Source organism: Crinia signifera, chromosome 3 (assembly GCF_055691185.1).
Source record: "Crinia signifera chromosome 3, ASM5569118v1, whole genome shotgun sequence".
NCBI classification, from domain to species: domain Eukaryota; kingdom Metazoa; phylum Chordata; class Amphibia; order Anura; family Myobatrachidae; genus Crinia; species Crinia signifera.
Genome location: NC_139219.1, coordinates 158,073,261 through 158,088,535, shown reverse-complemented (window position 1 = coordinate 158,088,535; position 15,275 = coordinate 158,073,261). Strand labels below are relative to the sequence as shown.

At 41.8% G+C, this 15,275-nt stretch overlaps 1 protein-coding gene across 3 annotated transcripts in view; it reads left to right on the top strand.

Annotated features, from left to right (window-relative positions):
• LOC146062602 (uncharacterized) overlaps positions 1-15,275 on the top strand; it is a 223,524-nt gene that overhangs the window by 32,648 nt on the left and 175,601 nt on the right. The gene's annotated exons all lie outside the window — the stretch shown is intronic.

Here is a 15,275-nt window from a genome sequence, read left to right as displayed (position 1 = left end):
TGCGGCTGATAGGAACAGTGTGCTTTAGCGGGATCATGGCAGTGGCCGGGCTGCTCAGAGTGACCCCTAACATCACGTCATGCTGCACAGCCCGGCCGCTGTCATGCCGCTACAGCATACTGTTCTGTACTCGGTCATCTGGCCATACGCCTACCTGCTGTGCAGCTCATTCCAGCTGCACTCCTGCTGTGCAGCTCATCCAAGCCGCCCTCCTCCTGTGCAGCTTGTCCAAGCTGCCCGTCCTCTTTGCAGCTCGTCCCAGCCACCTGCCCGCTGTGCAGCTCATCCCAGCTGCCAGCCCACTATGCAGCTTGTCCCAGCCGCCCGCCTGCCCGCCCGCTGAAGATGGTCCTGCTTACTGCCTATCACTACCACCATGCAAGGTGGTTTGGGATTAGTCTGCCTTTCATTGATGGGATGGGCAGTTTGGGGGGGGGGGGGTGTCTCGGGATTGAAAAAATGCTCAATCCCAATTCCTTGTGATGGAAACTATGCCCTGGGATATAAATATAAATATATAGATAGATATATATATATATATATATATATATATATATATATATATATCTATATATACAATTTTGCCCAGCACTCCTCGGTGTAAAATCCATATACTGCCCGGTGCCTTCCTTACTGAACTGAATAGGTCCCTTTACAGAATGGATTGATCAGGAGGCACTCTCGGATTCTTTGTGCAAAAAAGTGCAATTTATTTCAATCCCATCCTCAGAGATCAATTACATACACACTGTGAACAAACTTTATACTGTGTACTACAAGACAAAACTGCCCCCTTCCAATGCTGCCCCACAAGCAAACACTTACCCGCGGCCTCTGTGCCAGCCACTCCCCCCTCCACCATTGAGGTGCCCTGCCACACTACAGGAGATGCCGGTCAGAGGATACCATCTCTTCCAGCTACCTCCTCTGATGTCTTCCCTGTGCACTGCACAGCGCGCTAGACTTCCGGGGTTCCAAGCCTCAATCTGGATGCCGCTCTCAGTGATTTGCATGAAGACCAATGTATATATATTGGTCCTGTGACTCCATTCCCACTCAATACAATTCCCTAACAAGCAGTGGTAACCTAATCAGGAGCTGCTGATAAAAACATCCACTTTATATTGGACAAACATCCAGGAAACCACAAAACATTCCTTGGTATAATACATACATCCTGCCAGTGACATTACTTTTTTTTAAATTCTATTAATGTTTTATTGTTATGCTATATGTATGTATGTATGTATGTCATTGTCATTAAAGTAGTTAAATTTTTATGTATAAATTTTGTATTTTATTCATTGTAGCTTCAGCGCTGCTTCTTTGTGTTTTTTTTTTAAAAGTAAGCAGTAGCTTGGGGAAGCAACTCCTACGTTTGGCACCCTTGTGTATTCCGGAGATGAATACACCATCTTTTCCTTATTTAATCCATGGAATCAACGTTTTGGAGCCTCTTCACCCCGTCGTCAGGATACATGGCCTAGATCCTGATAGTTGGAAAGCCTCAATTTCATGAGTCTCAGACCTTTCCAACTATGAAAATTTTCTGATGCCATAATTATACCTCTGCTTCCCTACTACGTTATTTACCTAACTTCACCTATTATACTTCTCTCTATGTAAGCATTATGCTTAAAAGTAACAAAAAGCAGCCAGCGGCGGATCTGTCCCAAAGCCTCAAAAAATGTGCCTCCTCATCCGACAAACCCGCAGCCGGTTCTACCCCTCATACCCAGATATTTCTGATTTGAATGATTCTGACCACTCCCCTTTGACACAAAAGGACGTACAGTACACTCCCTCTTCCGTGAAATCCAGGAGACAAGAAAATCTGTACTTTACAGTACAATCTGATAGCATTGCATATGTATATATCTCCAACACTTTAGTGCACCAAAACCTTTCACATGTGTTATATGAAAAAATGGTCTTATCTTGTTTCAATCGATTGTGTCTCACTTCCCCTTCTTCCAGATCTCTTGGTGTGTATCATACAAGAGAGAGAAGTAGAGCTCCCATAGCGTAATAAAGTTTTTTTAATGACACAATTTTACACACAATAATAAAGTACAGCAAAAAAAATATTATACAATAAATCCTTAAAATGCAATTACCAAGTACTGTTGAGAACTATAAAATAAAGTTCTCTATATGGGCATATAAATGGGAGATCCACTCCAGTCAGTTCAGCTACAGAAGAATGGGACAACAATTACCAGATGGTGTGGAGAACATAAGGTGCACTTAGTTCTCAGACAGGCAAATCGTCGCAGTTCTTACACCGTTCCTGGAACCCTGCAGTCAGTCCCTGGGCGGCGTTCCTTTCTCCTGGCTTTCACTCCTGGTGATGGGTCTCACTGGTCCTCTCCGATAGTCCGACGCGTTTCGACCACAGCTGTGGTCTTTTTCAAGGCAGGTAGGTAGGCACTCACCTACCTGCCTTGAAAAAGACCACAGCTGTGATCGAAACGCGTCGGCCTATCGGAGAGGACCAGTGAGACCCATCACCAGGAGTGGAAGCCAGGAGAAAGGAACGCCGCCCAGGGACTGACTGCAGGGTTCCAGGAACGGTGTAAGAACTGCAACGATTTGCCTGTCTGAGAACTAAGTGCACCTTATGTTCTCCACACCATCTGGTAATTGTTGTCCCATTCTTCTGTAGCTGAACTGACTGGAGTGGATCTCCCATTTATATGCCCATATAGAGAACTTTTTTTTATAGTTCTCAACAGTACTTGGTAATTGCATTTTAAGGATTTATTGTATAATATTTTTTTTTCTGTACTTTATTATTGTGTGTAAAATTGTGTCATTAAAAAAACGTTATTACGCTATGGGAGCTCTACTTCTCTCTCTTGTATGATACACACCAAGAGATCTGAAAGAAGGGGAAGTGAGACACAATCGATTGAAACAAGATAAGACCATTTTTTCATATAACACATGTGAAAGGTTTTGGTGCACTAAAGTGTTGGAGATATATATCTATTTTCTTGAATCTTTTCACCGGAGGGTTTGTGGGAAAACCTCCTCTATATCTCTGATATATCTGTTGCCCGCCTGTGAGCGCACCCTTGTGAACAAAAAAACTTCTTTGTAAAGCATTGCATATGTGTCTCTTAAAACTGACCTAAATGACTTGGGTGATAGAACTGACCACCTGGAATCTAAAGTTGATGAGATGGTTACTTTTCACTGAGATCTCAGTGACAACTTCAAGTTCTAAAACAGGAGGTCCAAGATTTTAAGGATAATCCGGAATACTAGGACAACAGGGCAATATGTAATACTTTGAGTATTAAGGGAATTCCTGAGGAGATAGAGCAATCTACTTTAGAGGACTACCTCAAAAGATGATTTACATTTATCTACCCATCGACCCCAGAGGACCATTTCCTACTAGATAGAGCCCTCCACCCCTGCTCACAAAACTCAACCAGCCTATAGATGTTATCTTGCAATGCCATTACTATGTGGCCAAGGAAGATATCCTCCAGAATTCCAAGAAAATATCCATCTTACAATTCCAAGATCACTCACTACAAATGTATCAGGACATTACTCCTGCTTCCCTCCTTAAAAGAAAAGACTTCAAAGCGATCCTCAGAGAGAAAGGCATTCTCTGTAGGTGGGGCTTCTCTTTTCGCATCCTGGTCTGGCATCAAAACCGCCTACATTCAGTTAAGTCTCTGGTGAAACCACTCAACTCCTGAACTCCCTGGGTTGCCCCCATCCACCAACCTTATCTACCCCACAACCTCCATATAATGATATTAACCATGAATTCTGTGAGTATTATTCCATACTCTATAAATTAAAAGCAAGGGATAAGGGGGCTTTGCCCAACTGATACTCTTTTATATCTGACTTTCTAGAATGCACTCATTTGTCTAAACTGTCTCCTACAGCTTCATCGGAGTTAAATAGAGATATTTCCGATGACGAGATCACTGCGGTCCTGAAAGGTCTCAAGTCTTCTAAGTCTCCTGCACCCGATGATTTTTACAGCTTCCGGTACACTTATGTTAGTTGGGCGCCCACTAAGCTATTTGCTTAGTTTTGCGCGTCCCCTCACGGGGCTCACTACGCTCGCCACGCTTCAGGCTTGGTGGCTAGCTGCGCTCGCCACACTATATAAAATCAACTCCACACGGACATGGATAGTGGGGGTATGAGCATACTAACTATAGTGTTTTGTATATACATGCAATTAATGTCAAGTACTACTATTAAGGATTTAGAAATAAATTAGAAAGTGCATGAAATTTATATTGTGTAGCTTCACCATCATGCAAATCAATTAAAGGTAGAGCGCAACACAAACCCCCCAAAAATTGTATGAACCAAATGGAGACAGTCATCCGTGAGTGCGGCTGCTAACCAAACAAATCAAAATTCAGTGCGCAAGTTACCAACCAAAAATCCATAACTATAGTGGGCGCCCAACTAACATATAAGTAACCAGCTTCCTTCTGCAAAAAATGTGCCCCCATCTTAATCCCTCATCTCCATGTGATGTTTAGTGCTGTGTTACATGGTACCTCTTTCCCTAGTACTATGCTAGAAGCCAAGGTGATTGTAATTCACAAGGAGGGGAAAAACCCATGAGAATGCTCAAGCTATAGGCCAATTTCACTATTAAACATTATGCTAAATTTTTAGCTACTAGATTAAACGGTGTTCTCCCTGATCTGATTCACTATGACCAGGCTGGCTTAATTCCTCAGGCCAGGGACAACATTAGGAGAGCAATAGATCTTTTTCAAATATTGAATCGGAGACACACTCCGGCTATTATGCTCTATCTCAATGCCGAAAAGGTGTTCAGTCGCATCTCGTGGCCTTTTCTATTCCACACACTCCAGGCTTTTGGACTTACTGTGGAATTCCTAACGGGGGGTTCAGCTCTTTATTCTTCCCCTATAGCCAAAGTCCTTACTAATCCTTCCAGCTGTCCAATGGAACAAGGCAAGGATGTCCCCTTTTGCCCTAAGTATTTGCCGTGGTTATAGACCCACTTGCTGCTATGATTAGACTTTCTGATAGATTGTGTGGTGTGTTGGTAGAACCTCAGGACTATAAAATATTGTTTTTTGCAGATGACATATTGCTCTCTTACCCAACCGCAATTGTCTATTCCTCCTCTATATGAAATTGTAGAAGAATGTGGGGTACTTTTCTGGTTATGAAATTAACTATACCAAATCTGAAGCTATGCTTTTACATTCCTGTGATGACCTAAAGTGTATCCTTCATTCTTCCTATAACTTTACCTGGCAGGACCGCAATATTAAATACTTGGGCACATATATCACCTCTCGATATAATTTTCTGTACTCTGAGAATTATCTGCATCTTTTACATAAATTAAAACTGAATATCGCTAAAACTCACTTCATATCCTGGCTGGGAAGAATCATAGCAATTAAAATGACTCTTCTGACCCAACTTCTCTACATTTTTTTCAAACTCTACCTATTAAACTGCTGGAGTGAAAGATTGTTTGGAATGTCAAAACCCTGAGAATGACTTTCCATGTTCTTAGACGCTGGCACTCTGGAGGAGGCAGGGGCTTCCCGATCTCCTTTTTCTTTTTCCTACTATCCTATCCTGCTCTCTGATTGTCTCTATAGTGACTTCTGGATTTCCCTCGACAAAGTGTTACTTAGGTGTATATGTGCTTTGTATAGTTGTGTAAGCTTATTTTCTTTCCCATATACTTGTATTCATTTAGGGTCCCTCACCTGTCCCCCATCTAGTGACACTGTCATGTGGTCCTTGATTACTATATATCTCTGGTGTGTATGTGCAGTCTGTACTTTTGTGTGTATCTCCCACCGTGTTTTTGTTACTTAAGGGTCCCCCGTCTATCCCACCTTCTCTGGAGGTTTCCTGGATTCTTTCAATTAGTGTACACCTTACTATGTATGTGCAATGTATACTTATGTGTGCTTTTCTCCACTCTTATAGTGCTTGGAGGTCACCCATCTGTCCCACACTTGGTGAAACTTTCCCCTCCTTTTTTAATATTTCCAGATTCATATTTTCCTCCTTTCCCTGCCACAAACAGATGTTAGATGAGCTCTCCCTTCCTTTGAATCTCTCTGCACTGACAACACTCCATGTAGCAGACTAATCTCTTCTATTTATTGTACAGTATTTTGGTAGAGACTTCCTCAGCTTCACAGACCCATCATGAACAGGAGTGGGAGAGAGAGCTGGGTCCTCCCCAGACACTTGCTGCTGGGAGGACGTTAGAGAAGTTATAGCCAAAAGCTCTATCTAAACCATCTTAAGGAGACCTCTTATAAACTATATTACAGGTGGTATTCTACCCCTGGCAGATTATCTATAACAGACATGTCCAAACTATGGCCCTCCAGATGTTGTGAAATTACAAGTCCCATCATGCCTTGCCACAGTTTTGCTATTATGGAATGCTAAAACTATGGCAAAGCATGCAGGGATGTGTAGTTTCACAACAGCTGGATGGCCATAGTTTGGACATGCTTGATGTATAATGTTTCCTTTTACCGCGCCTGTATGTTGGCAGGGATGTGGGCACTGAGGAACTCTTCTTCACATTTGGTGGACTTGTCCCCACATTGTCCCATTTTGTACTAAAGTGCATGACCTCTTGAATTCAATCTCCGGTATCCCACTTACTTTAGATCCATGGTCATTCATCTTATCCCGACCTTTCCCAGACTTAGAGCCGCCCCTGAAAAAAACACTTTCTCATATATTAACAGATGCTTAATCATTAACTGTTAAAAATTGGAAATATCCTGCCACTTCTCCTGTCCTTGTTCTAAATAATTATATCTGGTTTGTCGTAAGCATGGAGAAAATTACAATACCTCCATAACTGTCCCCATAAATTCGAACTGGTTTAGGGCCCTTGGCTACTAACAATGCCCCACCCATTGCCACCCTAATAGTGAATTTGCTGTACTTCTCATGCTCTCAATAGATATGTAGTCCCTGAGCCCTTTATCTGGAGTGCTCCCTCCCCTCTACTGTTACAACGGTAGATGTTCCATTAACATATACTGCATCCTGAATGACTCCCTTTCTTTACAAACACTCAACCCATCTTTGTCTTATTTTCGCCCCCCTCCTCTTTTCCCTCTACCGGTTTGTTCTCTTCACTGTTTTAAGTCAATGAAAAATGCAAAGAGACTTTTCAATGTTCCTTATTATTCCGCTATTAATGTATGTTGTTGTCTATAAATCATTGCTTCCTCTTTGAATAAATAAAGCATTAAAAAAAAAGATTAGCATACAGTACATATAATTCATATAGAAACTTTTTTGCTTGGATAGTACACCAAGTTCAGCCTTTTACAAATCCACTTACAGTATATGACCATTATGTCAAAATGATGGACAGATTTCTATTGGACATACAGATGGGGTAGGTCCCATCTTGGCAGGGGATGGCGCTGGCGCCAGCCGCCATCCCCCGCCAGCGCCATGGCGATGGTGAGAAGGGGACGCGTGCACACGAGAGGCGCGCGTCCCCTTCCGACGGCGCTTCCATCCGTAACCCGGGGTTCCCGCCGCCTGCCCGCATCCCCCCCTAACCCCCCCTAACCCTGTCCATCTCCCTGAGGCGGAGACGGACAGGGTTTCCGTCGCGCTGGCGACGGAGACTGAGACGCGCGTGCGCGTGAGACGCACGCGCGTCTCAGTGTATTCGCTGGCGGGTCACCAGCGCAGACGTTCTGGCGATCCGCCAGCCAGGATGGGACCTGCCCCATCTGTATTGGGACAGGTACCGCCCACAATGGGTGGCTTTCCAACAGCTGTTAATACATGATTGGACTATTTCTCATTCAGCATTCAGTCAGGACATGTTGCCATTGGTTGACTTATAGACTCATCTCTATTGGTTACATATGGAATTAAGGGTAGATGATTGGCTAATGTTAGCTTAAACTCTCCTTGAAAAAGACCGCAGGGACGGTCGAAAAACACGTTTGGAGCTTCTAGTCAGATTCCTATGGGACGTGTGTTGGACCGTGGACCGATAGCCTGCTGTGCCTAGTCTGGAGGTATATCCCGCGTAAACCCTCCTCACAACAAGCGCAGATGAGAGCTGTTTACCCCAGTTCTCCACCATCCGGGTAATTGGCCACTGTCTCACCCATGTCCCTTTTTTATGTGCTTGTTATATGGTTTTTATGTGAATAAAGTGGTATTGCACCATATACCTGTGCTTCTATTTGTTTTGGGTCATCAGTTGGAGATCGGATCTGTGAATTCCCATGTATATCGATATCTCTGAGGAGTGAGAAAATCTTGTGTTTTACTGATAAGGAGAAAAGGATACGCTACTCCATCAGGAGGGAAGTAAAGTATTTGTGTATAGTCTTCTTTCAAGTGACCCCTTTACGGAGAAGAGGATCGCCTATTGCTATACAGGGTGGTACTCTTTCTCTTATTGGGGTCTCAGGTGCCTTTGTAAGGGAACATTCACATCTTTGTTGTTGCTAAAGTTCTTTTTTTTGGTGTAGGGTCACCATTGTTGGGTGTACCCACTAGAGGCTGCCGAGTGCTTCTATATACCAGTCGACACCTTCGTTTGGGGATTACTTTTATGTGTACATGAGTGTAAAAGCCTCTATAACACTGAAGTCCATGCTTGGTATTTCATTGTTTCCACTGGCCAGTGTACAGTATTAAAGAAGTTGCAGTACAGAAGATTTTGCGCTGTATAAAATAGCTCCAAAGCTTCTAGGTTTCATTGCATTGCATGTAAATCTTCAGTTGAATGAATACATGAACAAGTACCATTAATGCATTTTATTCTGCATAATTGAACTCTTTTCAATACTTGTCCATTGTTCAGGTACTTTTTTTGAGAGAAATTAATGGATTGTATAACCACTTATTAATTAACTGTTCATCTTCCTTATAGACCATAGCGACAAAGGAAATAAATGGGAGGGGCATTGCAAAGGTTTAAAAACCACATGTGTCAGGATTATATACAATATCAATTATTAAATTATTTGCTTTTCCATCAGTTTCTCTGATGTATCAATTGTGTATCCTATCAGTGACCTATTTCTCTATCCAAGAGTTTTTTTGTTCGTCTAAAGAAAGCTATGGTCTTTCGTCTGATCAGAACAGATCTCAGTTATGTTCTCAAAGCAGATAAAGTAGTACAGAAAATGTAACCGAAATAGTAACTCATTTACAGTACATACTGTACTGTACACATTTGCAACTGTGTACTGTTGTATTTACAACTTTTAAATACTTAACTTTTAATAGGAGTTCCAGAATTCTGAAACATATTTAGATAAAAGTTTCAAAGTTCAGGATTAATATTTTAACAAATAAGTGCATCTTCTGAAACTGGCTACTTTTTCTCCTCTTTAGAATTGAAAACTCTATAACTGTGTTAGTTGAGTATCTTCTTCAATACACTGTCCATGGATTTAGATGTTACTTCCTCACTTAGGAAATGGCATAGCAGGGGCTAGGAAATCCTATGTCATTAAAACCCATATTAGCACCAAATCAATAGTTTATATTCACAAAATTGGTATAGACCAGGGGTCTTCAACCTTTAAGACAGAGTGGGCCACCTAAACAAATTCAAGGAAGCCCGAGGGCCACTAAGTTATACTGAGGTGTTTTAACTATTAAAAATATTTAGAAATGTGAAGATTACAAGACCTTTTCCAGACTAATAAACCCATAAAGTTTTCAAATAATAAGGTTTCCTTCGTAAAAGAATTGTCTGCTTACTTTTGTTTTCTTCAAGTCAGTGCGAAACTTGGAATTACTTTTGATTGGACAGCTTGTCGATATTGACTTCAATGTTGGAAGTCGCTATGCTCAGAGTGTTCTCAAGATGTTGGTCTGTAAGCTGAGTTCTCGTCTTGGACTTTGCATGCTTCCTAACAAAGCACACATCTTCAAAGCATGCTGCCTGAGATATGGGAATGTATCCAGAGAAATAGAATCTTTGTAAAATGTAAATAAGGGCACATTGAAGAATTTTTCACGTAAAGTAGAGTTATTTTGGAGATCAAGCAGCTCCATTTGTACTGAGCCTGGCATTTCGGCAGCATTAACTGTAAAAGACAATGAAAACAAATCTAAAGAAGACTATGGAATACATACATCTGTAAATCTTTCTTCAAATTCACTTCGCAACATGAATAATTTTGTACAGTGATCTCCAGGAGACAAACAGTTGGTCTCTGCAAGATGCGTAAAATGTGTGGTCTTTTTTCATGAGTTGTGCCTCCCAAAGTTTTTCAGCTTTTCTACAAAAGTTTTGATGTGATCAGAGTGTGCACCAGCTGATCTTTGGATTGTAGCCACATATTTAGGTCATTCATATGCAAGGAGATGTCTGTCACAAAGGCAACGTGTTATCCACTATGAATCATTAAATTCTGAAATCAACGTTCCCTTGGCTTGGATGAACTCCTGTATTTAATTTCTTAAATCAAAGACTCTTAAGTATCTTCCCTCTGCTCAATCAACCTACCTCACTATAATAAATCACGTCACTGTGATCTGCTTGGCACTCTTGGTTCAAAAATTCTTTGAACCGTTGATGATTGAATCCTCGTGCCCTAATAAAGTTCACCACAGACACAATAACTTTCATGACACTCAAATCCAATAGTTTTTGCACACAAATTCTCCTGGTGGATTAAACAGTGGTACTGGATGACATATTTTCCCTGTAGTTCTGGTTATTTTCTTAGAAGTGCAACAAACCCTTCATTCTTTCCCACCATAGCAGGGGCACCATCAGTTACTAGTCCCACAAGGTTTTTTAAGCTGAGCACGAAATGCTGGAGTGTTGCCTTGGTGGCTTCTAGAATATCAGTGCCTTTTGTTGTTCCCTTCATGGGTACAAGAGCTAGCAGCTCTTCTGTCACACTGAAGTGTGACATTAACATTAACATGGACAAAGATAGCCAGTTGTGCTGTATATATGACATCAGTGCTCTCATCTAAAGTAAGTGAATATGACTTAAATGTGTACAACCATTTTTTTAAAGTTCCTTCAATGTCATTGCAAGGTCTTCGACACGTTGTGCTACAGTTATGCCAGACAAACTTAATTTTTTAAACAGTTCATTTTTCTTTGGGTACAGAACTTACCCAGCAGCGACAAGACATTATTTGATAAACTTACCATCCACAAAGGATTTAGTTTTTCAGCAATTTTTTCAGCTATTACATAACTTCCTTTGACGCATGCTTCACTCTCTTCCATATGCCTTTTAAAAGTACCAAGTAGTTTTGCAGACTGTTCACTTTGTCCACATGAACCTGCCCTTGAAGTTGATTGAACTTGGATGCATGTTTTGTCTCATAGTGTTATTTTACATTGTATTCTTTTAATGCTGCCACTGACTCATGACAAATTAAACACACTGGCTTTTTTCCTCAATTTCCACAAAGAAGTACAAATTGGTCCACCTTTGATTAAAAACCCGGGACGCTTCACTTGATAATTTATTATGCTTTTTACTTGTAGACGTGATGGCAAAGCCAGATGAACCAAATTATCTTTTCTGTAGTTCCCTAGAAATGATATATAATATATTGGGTACCTGGATGGAATCTTATTATAATAAGATAATTGTTATAAATATTATTTAAAATTCTGTTATTGTTGTGCCAGTTAAATATCATGTCCCCATCAGTGCCAGTCACTTATTTCCCCAGCAGTGCCAGTCACTTATGTCTCCAGCATAGCCAATCACTTATGTCCCCAGTAGTGTCAGTTACAGAAGTTACCAGTAACGTCAGTTACAGAAGTTACCAGTAACGTCAGTTACATATCATGTACCCAGTAATGCCAGTTACATATCACGTGTCTGGGAAATAGTCACTGTAAATTCGGCTCAAATGTACTGAATTCCGTAACCAGCTTCCTTCTGCAAAAAATGTGCCCCCATCTTAATCCCTCATCTCCATGTGATGTTTAGTGCTGTGTTACATGGTACCTCTTTCCCTAGTACTATTTCCTAGAAGCCAAGGTGATTGTAATTCACAAGGAGGGGAAAAACCCATGAGAATGCTCAAGCTATAGGCCAATTTCACTATTAAACATTATGCTAAATTTTTAGCTACTAGATTAAACGGTGTTCTCCCTGATCTGATTCACTATGACCAGGCTGGCTTAATTCCTCAGGCCAGGGACAACATTAGGAGAGCAATAGATCTTTTTCAAATATTGAATCGGAGACACACTCCGGCTATTATGCTCTATCTCAATGCCGAAAAGGTGTTCAGTCGCATCTCGTGGCCTTTTCTATTCCACACACTCCAGGCTTTTGGACTTACTGTGGAATTCCTAACGGGGGGTTCAGCTCTTTATTCTTCCCCTATAGCCAAAGTCCTTACTAATCCTTCCAGCTGTCCAATGGAACAAGGCAAGGATGTCCCCTTTTGCCCTAAGTATTTGCCGTGGTTATAGACCCACTTGCTGCTATGATTAGACTTTCTGATAGATTGTGTGGTGTGTTGGTAGAACCTCAGGACTATAAAATATTGTTTTTTGCAGATGACATATTGCTCTCTAACCCAACCGCAATTGTCTATTCCTCCTCTATATGAAATTGTAGAAGAATGTGGGGTACTTTTCTGGTTATGAAATTAACTATACCAAATCTGAAGCTATGCTTTTACATTCCTGTGATGACCTAAAGTGTATCCTTCATTCTTCCTATAACTTTACCTGGCAGGACCGCAATATTAAATACTTGGGCACATATATCACCTCTCGATATAATTTTCTGTACTCTGAGAATTATCTGCATCTTTTACATAAATTAAAACTGAATATCGCTAAAACTCACTTCATATCCTGGCTGGGAAGAATCATAGCAATTAAAATGACTCTTCTGACCCAACTTCTCTACATTTTTTTCAAACTCTACCTATTAAACTGCTGGAGTGAAAGATTGTTTGGAATGTCAAAACCCTGAGAATGACTTTCCATGTTCTTAGACGCTGGCACTCTGGAGGAGGCAGGGGCTTCCCGATCTCCTTTTTCTTTTTCCTACTATCCTATCCTGCTCTCTGATTGTCTCTATAGTGACTTCTGGATTTCCCTCGACAAAGTGTTACTTAGGTGTATATGTGCTTTGTATAGTTGTGTAAGCTTATTTTCTTTCCCATATACTTGTATTCATTTAGGGTCCCTCACCTGTCCCCCATCTAGTGACACTGTCATGTGGTCCTTGATTACTATATATCTCTGGTGTGTATGTGCAGTCTGTACTTTTGTGTGTATCTCCCACCGTGTTTTTGTTACTTAAGGGTCCCCCGTCTATCCCACCTTCTCTGGAGGTTTCCTGGATTCTTTCAATTAGTGTACACCTTACTATGTATGTGCAATGTATACTTATGTGTGCTTTTCTCCACTCTTATAGTGCTTGGAGGTCACCCATCTGTCCCACACTTGGTGAAACTTTCCCCTCCTTTTTTAATATTTCCAGATTCATATTTTCCTCCTTTCCCTGCCACAAACAGATATTAGATGAGCTCTCCCTTCCTTTGAATCTCTCTGCACTGACAACACTCTATGTAGCAGACTAATCTCTTCTATTTATTGTACAGTATTTTGGTAGAGACTTCCTCAGCTTCACAGACCCATCATGAACAGGAGTGGGAGAGAGAGCTGGGTCCTCCCCAGACACTTGCTGCTGGGAGGACGTTAGAGAAGTTATAGCCAAAAGCTCTATCTAAACCATCTTAAGGAGACCTCTTATAAACTATATTACAGGTGGTATTCTACCCCTGGCAGATTATCTATAACAGACATGTCCAAACTATGGCCCTCCAGATGTTGTGAAATTACAAGTCCCATCATGCCTTGCCACAGTTTTGCTATTATGGAATGCTAAAACTATGGCAAAGCATGCAGGGATGTGTAGTTTCACAACAGCTGGATGGCCATAGTTTGGACATGCTTGATGTATAATGTTTCCTTTTACCGCGCCTGTATGTTGGCAGGGATGTGGGCACTGAGGAACTCTTCTTCACATTTGGTGGACTTGTCCCCACATTGTCCCATTTTGTACTAAAGTGCATGACCTCTTGAATTCAATCTCCGGTATCCCACTTACTTTAGATCCATGGTCATTCATCTTATCCCGACCTTTCCCAGACTTAGAGCCGCCCCTGAAAAAAACACTTTCTCATATATTAACAGATGCTTAATCATTAACTGTTAAAAATTGGAAATATCCTGCCACTTCTCCTGTCCTTGTTCTAAATAATTATATCTGGTTTGTCGTAAGCATGGAGAAAATTACAATACCTCCATAACTGTCCCCATAAATTCGAACTGGTTTAGGGCCCTTGGCTACTAACAATGCCCCACCCATTGCCACCCTAATAGTGAATTTGCTGTACTTCTCATGCTCTCAATAGATATGTAGTCCCTGAGCCCTTTATCTGGAGTGCTCCCTCCCCTCTACTGTTACAACGGTAGATGTTCCATTAACATATACTGCATCCTGAATGACTCCCTTTCTTTACAAACACTCAACCCATCTTTGTCTTATTTTCGTCCCCCTCCTCTTTTCCCTCTACCGGTTTGTTCTCTTCACTGTTTTAAGTCAATGAAAAATGCAAAGAGACTTTTCAATGTTCCTTATTATTCCGCTATTAATGTATGTTGTTGTCTATAAATCATTGCTTCCTCTTTGAATAAATAAAGCATTAAAAAAAAAGATTAGCATACAGTACATATAATTCATATAGAAACTTTTTTGCTTGGATAGTACACCAAGTTCAGCCTTTTACAAATCCACTTACAGTATATGACCATTATGTCAGAATGATGGACAGATTTCTATTGGACATACAGATGGGGTAGGTCCCATCTTGGCAGGGGATGGCGCTGGCGCCAGCCGCCATCCCCCGCCAGCGCCATGGCGATGGTGAGAAGGGGACGCGCGCACACGAGAGGCGCGCGTCCCCTTCCGACGGCGCTTCCATCCGTAACCCGGGGTTCCCGCCGCCTGCCCGCATCCCCCCCTAACCCCCCCTAACCCTGTCCATCTCCCTGAGGCGGAGACGGACAGGGTTTCCGTCGCGCTGGCGACGGAGACTGAGACGCGCGTGCGCGTGAGACGCACGCGCGTCTCAGTGTATTCGCTGGCGGGTCACCAGCGCAGACGTTCTGGCGATCCGCCAGCCAGGATGGGACCTGCCCCATCTGTATTGGGACAGGTACCGCCCACAATGGGTGGCTTTCCAACAGCTGTTAATACATG